General features: G+C 43.9%; 1 long non-coding RNA gene across 1 annotated transcript in view; it reads left to right on the top strand.

The window, feature by feature from the left end:
* Positions 1-381: 381 nt before the first annotated feature.
* LOC311519539 overlaps positions 382-13,177 on the top strand; it is a 42,278-nt gene continuing 29,482 nt past the window's right edge. The window contains exon 1 of the long non-coding RNA XR_014711299.1: positions 382-767. This is a non-coding gene — a long non-coding RNA (uncharacterized lncRNA). The remainder of the gene's footprint in view (positions 768-13,177) is intronic.

Here is a 13,177-nt window from a genome sequence, read left to right as displayed (position 1 = left end):
CTTAGAGCTTTCACCTCTGGAGAGCTGGGTGCACATCTTGCCTTAGACCATGTGTGAAAATGAATTTGGTGGTTCCCTCTCACTCTTCATGTATTACTGATGCAGACCTGGACTAGCACGGGTGCTATAAGTCATTTCAATCCAATTCAATGGAAGTCAGTCCACTTTCCTCCCTCCATGGTCTCTTCCCTTCAGCCTCAGGCCACCTGCCTTCTCTTTTCCTTTCCTGTCAGTGTCCCATTTCTGTTCTTCTAGTTCCTTCTAGACCCTTCCACGCAGGGTCTCCTCCCTCCGTACAGCAGCCCCGCCGGAGGGCCGGGGCTGGGGGGCAGGGCTGGAGCAGTACAGGGGCTGTCGGTGTTGTGCTCCTTTCCCCGCTGCCGCTCCCAGTGGGGCACGGAGCAAACCCCAGCCCCACCGCCTGCCCTTCCACGCAGCTGCCTCTCCCCAGCTCCCAGCAGCAGCCCCACCGGCGGCCAGGGCTGGGGGCGGTACAGCTGCCGGAGGAGCTGCTGGCGTTTCTGCTCCTTGCCTAAGACCCGCAGCCGGGAAAGGAGCAGAACGTGGGTCCACCGGGCGGCCCCGTGCCGGCGGCTCCTGCGGTGCGGCTGCTGCAGCGCCCCCAGCCCTGTCGCCCGGTGGGGCTGGCTGCTGTACGGATGGAGGAGCCCCTGCACGGAAGGGCTGGGGGCGGTTCTGCTCCTTGTGCCGCTGCGAGACCAACGTCTCCAGCGCAGCGGCGGGAGGACAGAGCCCCCCCTCCCCAGGTAAGGGGGTGGATCATGGGGAGGGGACGGGGAGAGCGTGGGGGCCCCGGGCTGAGGTCAGGGAGGAGTCACGTGCCCCCTGTGGGGGGCTGGGGGTGGCCCGTACCGGTGGCAAAGGGATTCCACTTGCTTCACTGATCACGGAGGGCCGTAAGGACTGCAGTCTAAGGCCATTGAGTTTGTTTCGTGGGAGTGGCCAGCAACAGCTAGACAGTCAATGTTTTTCCTGCACTGGGGGGAGGAGGGAAGCATGAATGGTGGCTCTGGAGGTTTCTCAGTGCGAGCACATGGCACAGAGACTGAGTTATGGCTACACTTCAGAGCTTACAGTGGTGCAGCTGCGTCTCCCATCGGCTTCATTACTCCCCAAGAGGCTGTAGCTATGTTGGCAGGAGACGCTCTCCCATCGACATAGCGTTGTCCACACCCGTAGGTAGGTTGGTGTAACTTACGTCACTCGTGGTTGGCTTATTCACACCCTATGTGACATAACTTATACCAGTGTAAGCTGTAGTGTTTACGTAGCCCGAGGCCCAATTTAAGAGTGTGGTTCTGCTCTGTGCAAGGGGCCACATCCTACATGTCAGAAGGACGTGCTGGAGACAGAATGTAGGAGGAAATGCTGACAAACTTCAGGCTCACAGCAGCAGTGAGATCAGACTGGGGAGGGGGTGTCTCAGGACTTTTGTTATTTTCACACATCTGTAACTCTCAAGTGCTTTAAAAGGGAAGTCACAGTGGTTAGGAAATTCTTTACTAAGCAGATGGCCCTTGCTTTTCTGCCACATTGTCCCCAAAGGAGTTAAACTAATAAGCCCAGAGAGCCCGGAGCTTAGATGGAGCTCTGAGGGACCATGTGTAAGTGACTGGGTTGGCTAGGGAGGTCTGACACTGATTTTTGGGGTGCAGAATGGCTAGTTGATGACGTCTGTGACGAAGTGGGACTGTTCTTAATGTTTCCCCTGAATAGTGTGCGGGTGCCTCACTTTCCCCTATGCAATTCTTAAGTATCTAAGGTTGTGGGATAAGGGTGTATGATCGTTGCAGAGCCCTAGAGGGCAGGTGTGTGCAGGGGTCTGGACACAGAGAATGGCCAACACCCTGTTTCCTGGCAACTGATGGCCTGGACAAAGGCCTGGGCCGCCCCCCCCCCCCCGCAAGGACCCAGATAGACCCGCAAGGTGAGAGCTAAAGGGGTTGGAGAACAAAGGAATCAGGTGCCCTCCTGGCCCGGGAAAGGGACAAAGCCCAGAGGAGGAGCGGCTGGAGAGAGTGTCAGTTTGGGGCTGACTGGGACATGGAGTGAAGTGCAGACGTGGTTGTCTGGCTCACTGCCCCCCAAAATGGACCCAGCTGAGGGGTCCTGTTCTGTGCACCTGCAAGCTCTGTTTTAGACCATGTTCCTGTTGTCTAATAAACCTCTGTTTTACTGGCTGGCTGAGAGTCACGTCTGACTGTGGAGTTTGTGTGCAGGACCCTCTGGCTTCCCCAAGACCCCGCCTGGGCAGACTCGCTGGGGGAAGCGCACGGAGGGGCAGAGGATGCTGAATGATCTGCGGTCAGACCCAGGAAGGTGGAAACTGTGTGAGCTTTGTGTCCTGAAGACAGGCTGCTCACAGAAAGGAGACTTCCCCAGAGTCCTGACTGGCTTCATGGGGAGCAGTTCCAGAGCATCGCCCAGGGACTCCGTGACAATGTCCCGCATCCCAAAAAAGGGGTCTCAAAAGATTTGAGTCTGGGAATGTGTCCTATAGTCCCAAAACTAAAAACAGTGACTAGATTCTGACCATTTAGCTTGGAAGCATGTGGAAGCCAGTGACTGAGTCCACTTGCAACAGACTGGTGACCATACACTGCAGTAGTGGGCCAGTCTGTAACACTCTTAAAATTTTAGAGTCACAAAAGACAGTCCTGACAGGTTCCAAAAAAAGGGTCTGAGCCTGTTCCCAGTGAAGTCAAAACCCTGTTTGAGGCCTCAAATAAATTATCCAGTTATTACAGTCTAAATGTGTACTTATTAGCTGATAAACTACATATAGGTAAAATGAGACAGAGCTTAGAACAAGATGCTTCAAAGCATAGACGTGTGTATTACTCTACACTTGGCTGGTTGGGAATAGGAGGGATTTGTCACCTCTCTCCCTTGCTTTCTCACTGCCAAACACAACACTGACGGGTGTGCTTTGAGCCAGTCTCCTCTCCACAAACAGGGATCAGCATTCGCTGTGGGGAGGAGCTCCTTAAGTCGACTGTTATCCATGAAAAACCTGTTTTCCACAATGTTTTAGGAAGGGGTGTGAAGCTGTTTTTCTTTGAGACATCTGAAACCGGGCTCAAACGTAAAATAAGCAGAAAACCATCTCAAATGAAATTAAAAAAGAAACATCAGTAAAAGGCACATCGTGAATGGGTCAGGAGGGAGGCTAATGAGTAAGCTGAGATTCTGTGTATTTATTTTGGGATAATAGAATTAAGAATTTCTCAGAAGAGAGCAGTCAATCAGAACAGAGTCTCACTGTGGTAAGGGGAAAAGACTAGACTTTGACCCATGCCTCAGAGTTCAGATAGACCCATGTTTCCCCAAAATTTAGCTGATGTTTGGTCTGGATTTAAGTTCAGCCCATAATAGAAAGAAGAGCTAGCTATAAAATTTGGATCTGGATCTAAATTTTGGGGCTGTACAGATCTGGACCATCTCTATTAAAGATAAGTCTAGATTTTCTCGGCCTTGTATTCTGAGCTCCATTGTGCCTAACTGGGACAAAAGAAACTCAAAAGGATCTCCATGAAAACTAGGCATTAGTCACCATCCAGGGAAGAGGAAGGTCTCTGTTTGTCATTTATGGAAACAAATCTTATCTGGGCAGTCTCAAATGCCTATGCCACAAAATCCACACACAAACCTCAAATCTTCTTGCAGTCCATTACACCAAGCTTTCATCTAGCTACTTTTAAAGATAATTTTTAGGGCTGTTAATTGATCGCAGTTAACTCGTGATTAACTCAAAAAAATTAATCATGATTAATCACAGTTTTAATCGCACAATTAAGCAATAGAATACCATGTGAAATTTATTAAATATTTTTGGATGTTTTAAGATTTTGGATGTTTTGGATTTTAAAATGTATTGATTTCAGTTACAACACAGAATATGAAGTTTACTGTGCTCCTTTATATTATTTTTACTGCAAATATTTGTGTTCTAAAAATGATAAAAGAAATAGTATTTTTCAGTTCACCTCATACGAGCACTGTAGTGTAATCTATTTATTGTGAAAGTGCAACTTAATATAGGGGTTTTTTTTGGTTACATAACTACACTCGAAAACAAAACAATGTAAAACTTCAGAGCCTACAAATCCTAGTTCTTGTTCAGCCAAGCGCAAAGACAAGTTTGTTTGCATTTATGGGACATAATGCTGCCTGCTTCTTATTTACAATGTCACCTGAAAGTGAGAACAGGCATTCGCATGGCACTTTTGTAGCTAGCATTGCAAAGTATTTACAGACATGCTAAATGTTCGTATGCCCCTTCATGCTTCAGCCTTCGTTCCAGAGGACATGCTTCCATGCTGATGACACTCAATTAAAAAAATATGTTAATTAAATTTGGGACTGAACTCCTTGGGGGAGAATTGTATGTCCCCTGCTCTGTTTTACACACATTCTGCCATATATTTCATATTGTAGTAGTCTCAGATGATGACCCAGCATATGTTTGTTTTAAGAACACTTTCACTGCAGATAGGACAAAATTCAAAGAAGGTACCAATGTGAGATTTCTAAAGATAGCTACCGCACTCGAAGGTTTAAGAATCTGAAGCGTCTTCCAAAATCTGAGAGGGACTAGGAGTGGAGCATACTTTGAGAAATCTTAAAAGAGCAGCACTCCGAGGCGGAAACTACAGAACCCAAATCACCATAAAGACAATCAACCTTCTGCTGGTGGCATCTGGCTCAGGTGATGAAAATGAACATGTGTCGGTCCACCCTGCTTTGGATCATTATCGAGCAGAGCCCCTCATTAGCATGGATGCATGTCCTCTAGAATGGTGGTTGAAGCATGAAGGGACATATAAATCTTTAACGCATATGGCACATAAATATCTTGCAACGCGGGCTACAACAATGCCATGTGAACACCTGTTCTCAGTTTCAGGTGACATTGTAAACAAGAAGCAGGCAGCATTATCTCATGCAAATATAAACAAAATTGTTTGAGTGATTGGCTGAACAAGAATTAGGACTGAGTGGACTTGTAGGTTTTAAAGTTTTACATTGTTTTTTATTTTTTAATGAAAGGTTTTTTTCATAATTCTACATTTGTAAATTCAACTTTCATGATAAAGAGATTGCACTACAGTACTTGCAAGGGGGGAATTGAAAAATACTGTTTGTTTTTTACAGTGCAAATATTTGTAATCAAAAATAAATATAAACTGAGCACTGTACACTTTGTATTCTGTGTAATTGAAATCAATATATTTTAAAATGTAAAAAAATACCATTTATTTAAATATTTTTGTATTTGATTATTGTTTAACAGTTTATTTTTTTTAATCACGTGACAGCCCTCATAATTTTATGTGCCCATAAATACATTATTCCAGCGGGGAATGTTAAGTGTTATGTTGCCATTTTTTAAAACTCTTTTTCAGAAGCTCAGAACACAGGAATGAAAATGAATGGGTGGTGAGGATTTTCTCCATCTGTTTCTTCCAATCAGACTTGGTGGAGTAGTGTGGATTTTTGTTAATACTTTGCTGATGGTACCATAATTGTTAAATAGGGCAGTGAATGCAGAATTTTGTACCAAATTCACATTACAAGGGCACTTATTAAACATGTCAGTGGCATCATTTTTCTTAAGAACAGATAATAAACAGAAATCTCTTCTACTAGGATGAGACAGCTTATAACCATATTCCCTGTAAATAAAAATAGCCCCTGACTTATGCAAGCATTGGGATGTGTCAGGTCAGGCATTCATTAATCTTCTGAAAGATCAGGGAGAACCAGAGGAACTTGGAGAAACCACAGGTATAAATGACAGAAGGGAGAACAAAGATCTTACCAATAGTGAGTGTTACTCTACTACACAACTTGACCTTCCCTCCTCCCCAAATGAACATCGGTGATAGCCATTTTGCATCAGTTGCATTTCGCAACTTCAATGATATTGTCTTGGATTATCTACTGTGGGTCTTTGACCATAAGGCATGTAAAGGGAGCAAAGTAACCATGGTAAATAAGTGTTTAACTGCCCCAGTGTGTTGCCCAGTAGGCACTTCCGATGCATTGTGTAAATTAAAATGCATGTCAATTAATATAATAGTTGTATATTGGAATTCACCTGTGAGACAGGTATTTGTACATTCAAATTTAAAGCATTAAACAAATCTGAAAATGTATTTGTAACTTTTTAAGATAATTTTGTTTTAAATGGGTATTTTCAACTACTGCTCCTTTCCCTGGGGGTCACTGCTGACATTTTTGGTTTACAGCTGGTTCTTTAGAAATCCTGCTCTCACTTTTGCTGATGTAAATCTAGAGGCATACTACTGAATCATGGGAGTTACATCCATGTAACTAGGAGCAAAATTTGCCCCAGCCCCCACCATCACTATAGGCATTTTAGGATCACAGTGAAGACTACATGGGGGTGAAAAACCCTTTTATTTTCATTTCTATTTAAATATGGATTTGTGCCAGTTTAATGAGTTTCAAATGGGTCTAGGATGTGAGCTGCTTTGAAGTTTGTCCCATAGCTGCACCTATATTTACATACTGGGAACATGCATATTTCAGTGGTCACACCCAGGCAGGAGAACATGATGAACTGGAAGCAGGTATATACATGGTCTTACTCCTGTATATAGCCCAGTAAATTGATATAAGGAACAGTAGGTAGTTTTATAAGATTATTACATTCTTCACAGGAAGATATAATTGATCTGACTCTCAGAACCAGGCCTGGAGCAGAATATTTTATGTGGATGGAAAGGAGAATTAGCAGCACCAAGGGATTTTCTGAGCAACAGCAAAAAGAATGACATGGAAAAGGTATAGAGTTGAAGAAAATGAGCAAAGGAGGACTTGTGGCAGTTTAGAGACTAACAAATTTATTTGAGCATAAGCTTTCGTGAGCTACAGCTCACTTCCTCAGATGCATGCAGTGGAAAATACAGTGGGGAGATTTATATAAACAGAGAACATGAAACAATGGGTGTTACCATACACACTGTAACCAGAGTGATCGCTTAAGGTGAGCTATTACCAGCGGGGGGAGGGGGGAAGGAACCTTTTGTAGTGATAATCAAGGTGGGCCATTTCCAGCAGTTGACAAGAACATGTGAGGAACAGTGTGGGGGGAAATAAACATGGGGAAATAGTTTTACTTTGTGTAATGACCCATCCACTCCCAGTCTTTATTCAAGCCTAAGTTAGTTGTATCCAGTTTGCAAATTAATTCCAATTCAGCAGTCTCTCGTTGGAATCTGTTTTTGAAGTTTTTTTTGTTGAAGAATTGCCACTTTTAGGTCTGTAATCGAGTGACCAAAGAGATTGAAGTGTTCTCCGATTGGTTTTTGAATCTTATAATTCTTGATGTCTGATTTGTGTCCATTTATTCTTTTACGTAGAGACTGTCCAGTTTGGCCAATGTACATGGCAGAGGGGCATTGCTGGCACATAATGGCATATATCACATTGGTAGATGTGCAGGTGAACGAGCCTCTGATAGTGTGGCTGATGTGATTAGGCCCTATGATGGTGTCCCCTGAATAGATATATGGACACAGTAGGCAACGGGCTTTTTTGCAAGGATAGGTTCCTGGGTTAGTGGTTTTGTTGTGCGGTGTGTGGTTGCTGGTGAGTATTTGCTTCAGGTTGGGGGGCTGTCTGTAAGCAAGGACTGGCCTGTCTCCCAATCACATTCCCACACTGCTCCAAGCAGTCTGACATGCTGTATTAGTGTCTAATTTGTCCTCTTCCTTTGATAACAATGCAACTATTAACAATAAAAACATGAATTTAGCCAAAGCTTTCTCCCCGGGCCTGGTTGTTCTTGTAGGACTCTTCCCTCTGCCTCCAGGGCCATGCCTACCTCCCTTATATCCTATCCAGGGTGGGGTTAACAAGCCACACCTGCCACAGTGAGGAATAAGGAATCAGTTAGCATTTTTCAGCAGGGCACCTGACCCTGCCTTAGAGGTTGGGTCAACAGAGGATCGCTGACGTCTGGTACAAGGAAACAAGCCCTAACACGTTTTTTTTTTTTTTTAAATGGTAAAAGCCACAGAAAATGACAGAAAGGGGAAGGCTATTGAATTGCTTGTAATAAAGATTATGAAGAGCTTGTACTGTGTGGAAACATTGTAGCAAAAATGACTGTACCTATGGAGCAGATACACGGCTACATCAAATCCGTGTCCTCTATAGGGGCCAGATCTTATTTAAACAGAGCTCCTATTGAAGCAGAATGGTTAGTGAGAGAATTAAGCCTGGAAAAAGAGACGGTGATTGAGTTCAATTTACAAGGGAGGAATTGTTGTTAAAGGTTAATTCTTGAATGTAAGTGTGTATAAATAAGAGTGCTGCTACCTTAAATTTCACAGGCATAATCTTTGCTTACTTGACTTCCTTGTGCATCAGCATTTGTTACAGTATTTAACTCCATAAAATATTTTGGGATTATGTGAAAAACTCTATACCAAGCAAAGTTGTGTAGCTCTACTTACCTGAGTTATCTCAGGGAACTTGGGGGGAAAGGTGTCACCTGTGTTACAGTTTGATCCAACTTATAATGATGGCTATGACCCTTTGGCTCTTATTAGAATATTGAATATTAAATAGGCACAGGGCCTTCAGGAAAACATGCCTCAGCCCAGAAGTTAGTGAGCCAAATTCACTCATAGTGTGACTACATTGATTTAATTGGATTCGGCCAAATCTGTATGAAATAATGCACCAGTGTACATACCAAATGTTGTGTTCAAATTTTAAAACTTTACAATGGGTTGAGATATAAATGGTCTCGATCATCAACTTGTGTTTTAAAAGTTATGCCTCCTTTCCGCCTTTCTCAGCAAAGCTAGTATTAATTTGTATCTTAGACACAATAAATATAGCAATTAACTCCATTATGGCATCTTCCAAGGGACTTGCTGTACCATAGTTGACCATAAAAATATTCAAATTAAGTTCACATCCACTTATTATTTAAGCAGTACAAAGCATGTCAGAAAGAATGGTTGTTAAAAGCTAGTGTTACACAGTTTCCATGGGGATTTTTCAAACAGCAATAACAAAAGGCTTAGATTTGCTTTTACTTAGAACGATCTTTAAGTATGCTTATGGATTAGAACATACTGTGTTTGAACTGTAATGTGTCCCAAGTGACCAAATAGCATAAAATAACTACATGTAAAATGTACAGGGCAGTGTTCAAATATTTCAAAAGACCACCAAAATAGTTCTAAACGTGATGCTCAATATTGTTTTTCACAGTTAACGCACACGCTAGAGAGGAAAACTAGTTCTGCTAGTTTAATATCTCTTGTAATCTATAGGTGGTGCCATAATTTTTACATTAGGCTACCTTCTGGAATGCATTTTGGCTGTGCCATTTCATAACAAAATTAAGAAGTTTATCATGAGGCACTTAAAGCTTCCTGACAACGAAGACTATACATTGGCAACCATGCAAGAGCCCCAGGGCAAGTTGGAGCTATAAGCTTACCTACCGTGTTAAAGCGGAAAAAAACAAGGCACGCAATCATACTATTTGCTCATACTTAAGGCTGGCTAAAAAAATAATAAATTGCTTCTTGTTTGAGTTTGCTAGCAACCAGCAACTTCAGGCAATAATGTTTCTGCAATTACAAACAAAGGCCAACTTGTACAGGCCATGTGTTATATATGACTTCAAAGATTGAATTTTGAGGCCCCCGGACTTAATCCATCCAGGATAGCCATTTGTAGTACATTGCAGGATGAAGACCTTTCCACACACCCTTGTGAGTTATTTGAACAGATTCTCACTATACTTCCTCTGCATGGTCTACAAAGCATTCAAGCATGTGCATAACTTAAAATGTGAGTAAACCCATTTGTGTCAAAGGAACTGTGTAAGAGTTTAAGTTATGCACATGTTTAAATGCTTTCCTGGATGAGGGCCTAAGTATTGATGGGGCTAGCGCACCATTAGTGAAGTTTATCTTTCTCTCCACTTACAACATGTTGTACTGACAGGGCTTGCTATCCCCAGTGAATCAAAAATTTGGGAGTATTTATTGCTGTGTAATCAGATTTTCACAGGTCTGATTTATCATATACTTAGGAGATTTGGGACTTGATCCTTTAAGGGGCTAATTGTCCTTCACCTCTGCCTGAGCATCTTGCAAGATTGGGCCATTGGGCCCACATCCTCAAAAGTATTTAGGCGTCTAACTTCTATTGAAATTAATAGGAGTTAAAAGTGCCTAAATACCTGTTGAGTATCTGGGCCTTAGTTGTCAAGAATTACCTCAGGTTTGTACCCAACGCACCAAAACCCTAGCAAGTTTCTGAAATGGAACAAAAATGTTTAGTGTTCTTTAGTTGTGAATTACAAATGCTGCAGATGGAGTTTTTTCTACAGCTAGACTGCAAGAAAAGCTACAAGCATGTACTGAGATTGACATCTATTTTTGTTTTTGGACTGCTGGTGTTAAAGCCTGCTTCTGTGGTCGGCTCCTGCCTATTCCCACTCCTTTGGAGGCTGCTCCTACACAAATTGCACTCAGAACTGCGAGTTGGCACAGAAGTTTTTCTTTTGTTGTATAGTTACTTGTTTACTTTGGATGGCTGAGGTGAGGCTAGGGAGATTACAATACTTATATTAAAAAATTTTCTGGATGCCTTTCCTTGTTGGGAAAAACATAGTATTACCTTCCAACAGAACTCTGGGGCAAATCTTAATCCATTTGGGATGAGTGCATAAGGACAGCAATTCTGCTGCTGTGGAGAGGATACACAGAAAACTCCACACTGTTGTATATTGCAGAGCAGTGCTGTGTGACGGTTTGCTCCATGGCTCCACAAAGGAGGGGCTAGAGATAGTAGTATAGCAGGGAGGGATTAATGGGCCATGACTACAGAGATCCTTAATCAGAAACCTCCATATGGAGGACTGTAGAGGCATCTGTGTAGGGAGGATTCTTTCCCCCTTCTGAGCCTGTAAAGATCTCCTTTTGAAAGCTCATTTACTCAGACTTCACACAGAGGGTCAACATTTGATCCAGGACATTATGTGGGTGGTATGTAGGCCTTAAATCTGTTCAGAAGTGAAAGCCTGATTCTCTAGTCCATACACCCATTTTATGCAGCTGTGTTTCTGCTGATTGCATTGGACTTGCACTTGCATAAAACAGGTGTAACAGAATGGAGAAATTTTGCCAAATCGAGTGTGCAACTAGCACTTGTGTGGAAATTCCCCATTCCCACCAGGAAAATTTTAAGCAGTAAAATATGAGGATTTCACTAAAACTTTCTTTAATTTAAAAAAAAAAGGGGGGGGGGCACATTCTCACCCAGGGAAAGTGATGAGTGTTTGATGACCATGACTGGCTTCACTTTAGTTATCTGCTCCCTCCCTCTCTTCAGTAACTAGTTGGATATAAAATTTGTGCGAAGCCTGGGACTGAAAAAAAATATAAGGGAATTCATGAGACACTTTACATGTGTGTGTGGAACCGTCTTTTGAATGCTGCATCTTCACTTTGAGCTGGCTTTATTGAAGGGCCACCCAGCATTCTGTAAATATTGACACAATTATTTGTCTATTTCATCTATTCAGCTGCATTTCTAATACTGCCATGTTCATATCAAAGTACCATACACAGAATTAAAAATTGCATCATATGCGTTCCAAAATAGTCTTAAACTCTCCATTTCTCTCTTTGTAGCTGCTCTCCTGAGATCAGCTTTGATTAAGGGAACTGATACGAAACTCTGGACTGTAAATATGTTGGTCTTAGTGGTAACCATCAGTCCATGAACTTAAACTGATAAATAGTATATACAGTATATGTATTTTTAGCATAATAATCTATGGCTCAGAAGAAAGGTATTGCCTAGGATTACCATATTTGAACATTCAAAAAAGAGGACAATCGACAGGGGAGGGGGGAAATTTGCTTGCCCTGGCCCTGCCCCTACACCACCCCTTCTCCGCCCCCATTCCAACCCCTTCCCCAAATCCCCGTCCTGGCCCCACCTGCTCCCCTGAGCGCGCCACGTTCCCCCTCCTCCCCGCCACACTAAACAGCTGTTTCACGGTGCAAGTGCAGGGAGCTAGGGGGGAAAAGCGGGCACTCTCTCGAGTGATCAACATTCACTTTCTTTCTCGAATGATCAACATTCACTCTCTTTCTTGAATGATCAACTCTTCTTTGGGGAAAAATAATAATGGCAAAATCCCGGACATTTTTAGATATTTAAAAATTCCTCTTAGACGGTGATTTAAGAACCAAAAAGCCGGGCATGTCCGGGAAAATACAGATGTATAGTAACCCTAGTATTGCCATAAGGAGGTCAACCATTACTTCTAGGGGAATTCTGTGCCACTGTGCACACACAGAATTCATGTCCCCCACAGATTTCTTTGCATCCCTGTAGAAAAATTACTTTCTGATGGGGAAAGCAAAGGGACCCTGCAAAAGCGGTCACGTTCCCCGTCCCAGCAGTGCAGGAGTGCCATTTTGCACAATCGGTGGAGAGGTAAATCATCACAGGGGTTAGGGTGGAGCTAGGGACGTCCTGGCTGGTGGTTCCTACCCTGCGCCAGGCTCAGCTGCTAGTCCTGTCTGGGCTCGGGGTGGAGGAGGATGGGACTTCCTCTTCCCCTGCAAGGAGTGTCTGCGTCTGAATCAGATTTGCCTCCAGAAACCTCCCCTGGCTGCAGGAAGCTCCATGCTCCCCCTGTTGCTTCCTGCCCCCACCTCTCCTCAGCCATAGAGGAAGGGGTCCCTGAAAGGGGAGCTGATCCCCTGCCTGCCCGACCCCCACCCCCACCCTAACCCCCCCACCAAATGCCCTGCACTGGAATCCCAACCCTACTGAGCCTCACTCCACTGCACCTTCACCACCCTGATTAGTCCCTCGCGCCTGGACCCTCACTCTGCTGATCCCCAGCCCCCCACACCCAGACACTTTCTCCTGAGCCCCAACCATCTTCATCTGGACCCCCCTGCAGAGTCCTATTGCCCCTTCACCCAGACCCCCCAAACACAACGAGACCCTGTGCATCCAGATCCTCTCCTCTGGCCCCGCACCCAGACCCCCACTGAGCCACCTGCACCCAGATTTCCTCTCGCCCCATACCTGGATCCCCGCACACTGAGCCCCTCCACACTTGGATCCTGCTGGG

This window comes from Lepidochelys olivacea (assembly GCF_965140295.1).
Source record: "Lepidochelys olivacea isolate rLepOli2 genome assembly, chromosome: 4".
NCBI lineage: Eukaryota > Metazoa > Chordata > Testudines > Cheloniidae > Lepidochelys > Lepidochelys olivacea.
This window is presented reverse-complemented; position numbering and strand designations above follow the sequence as displayed.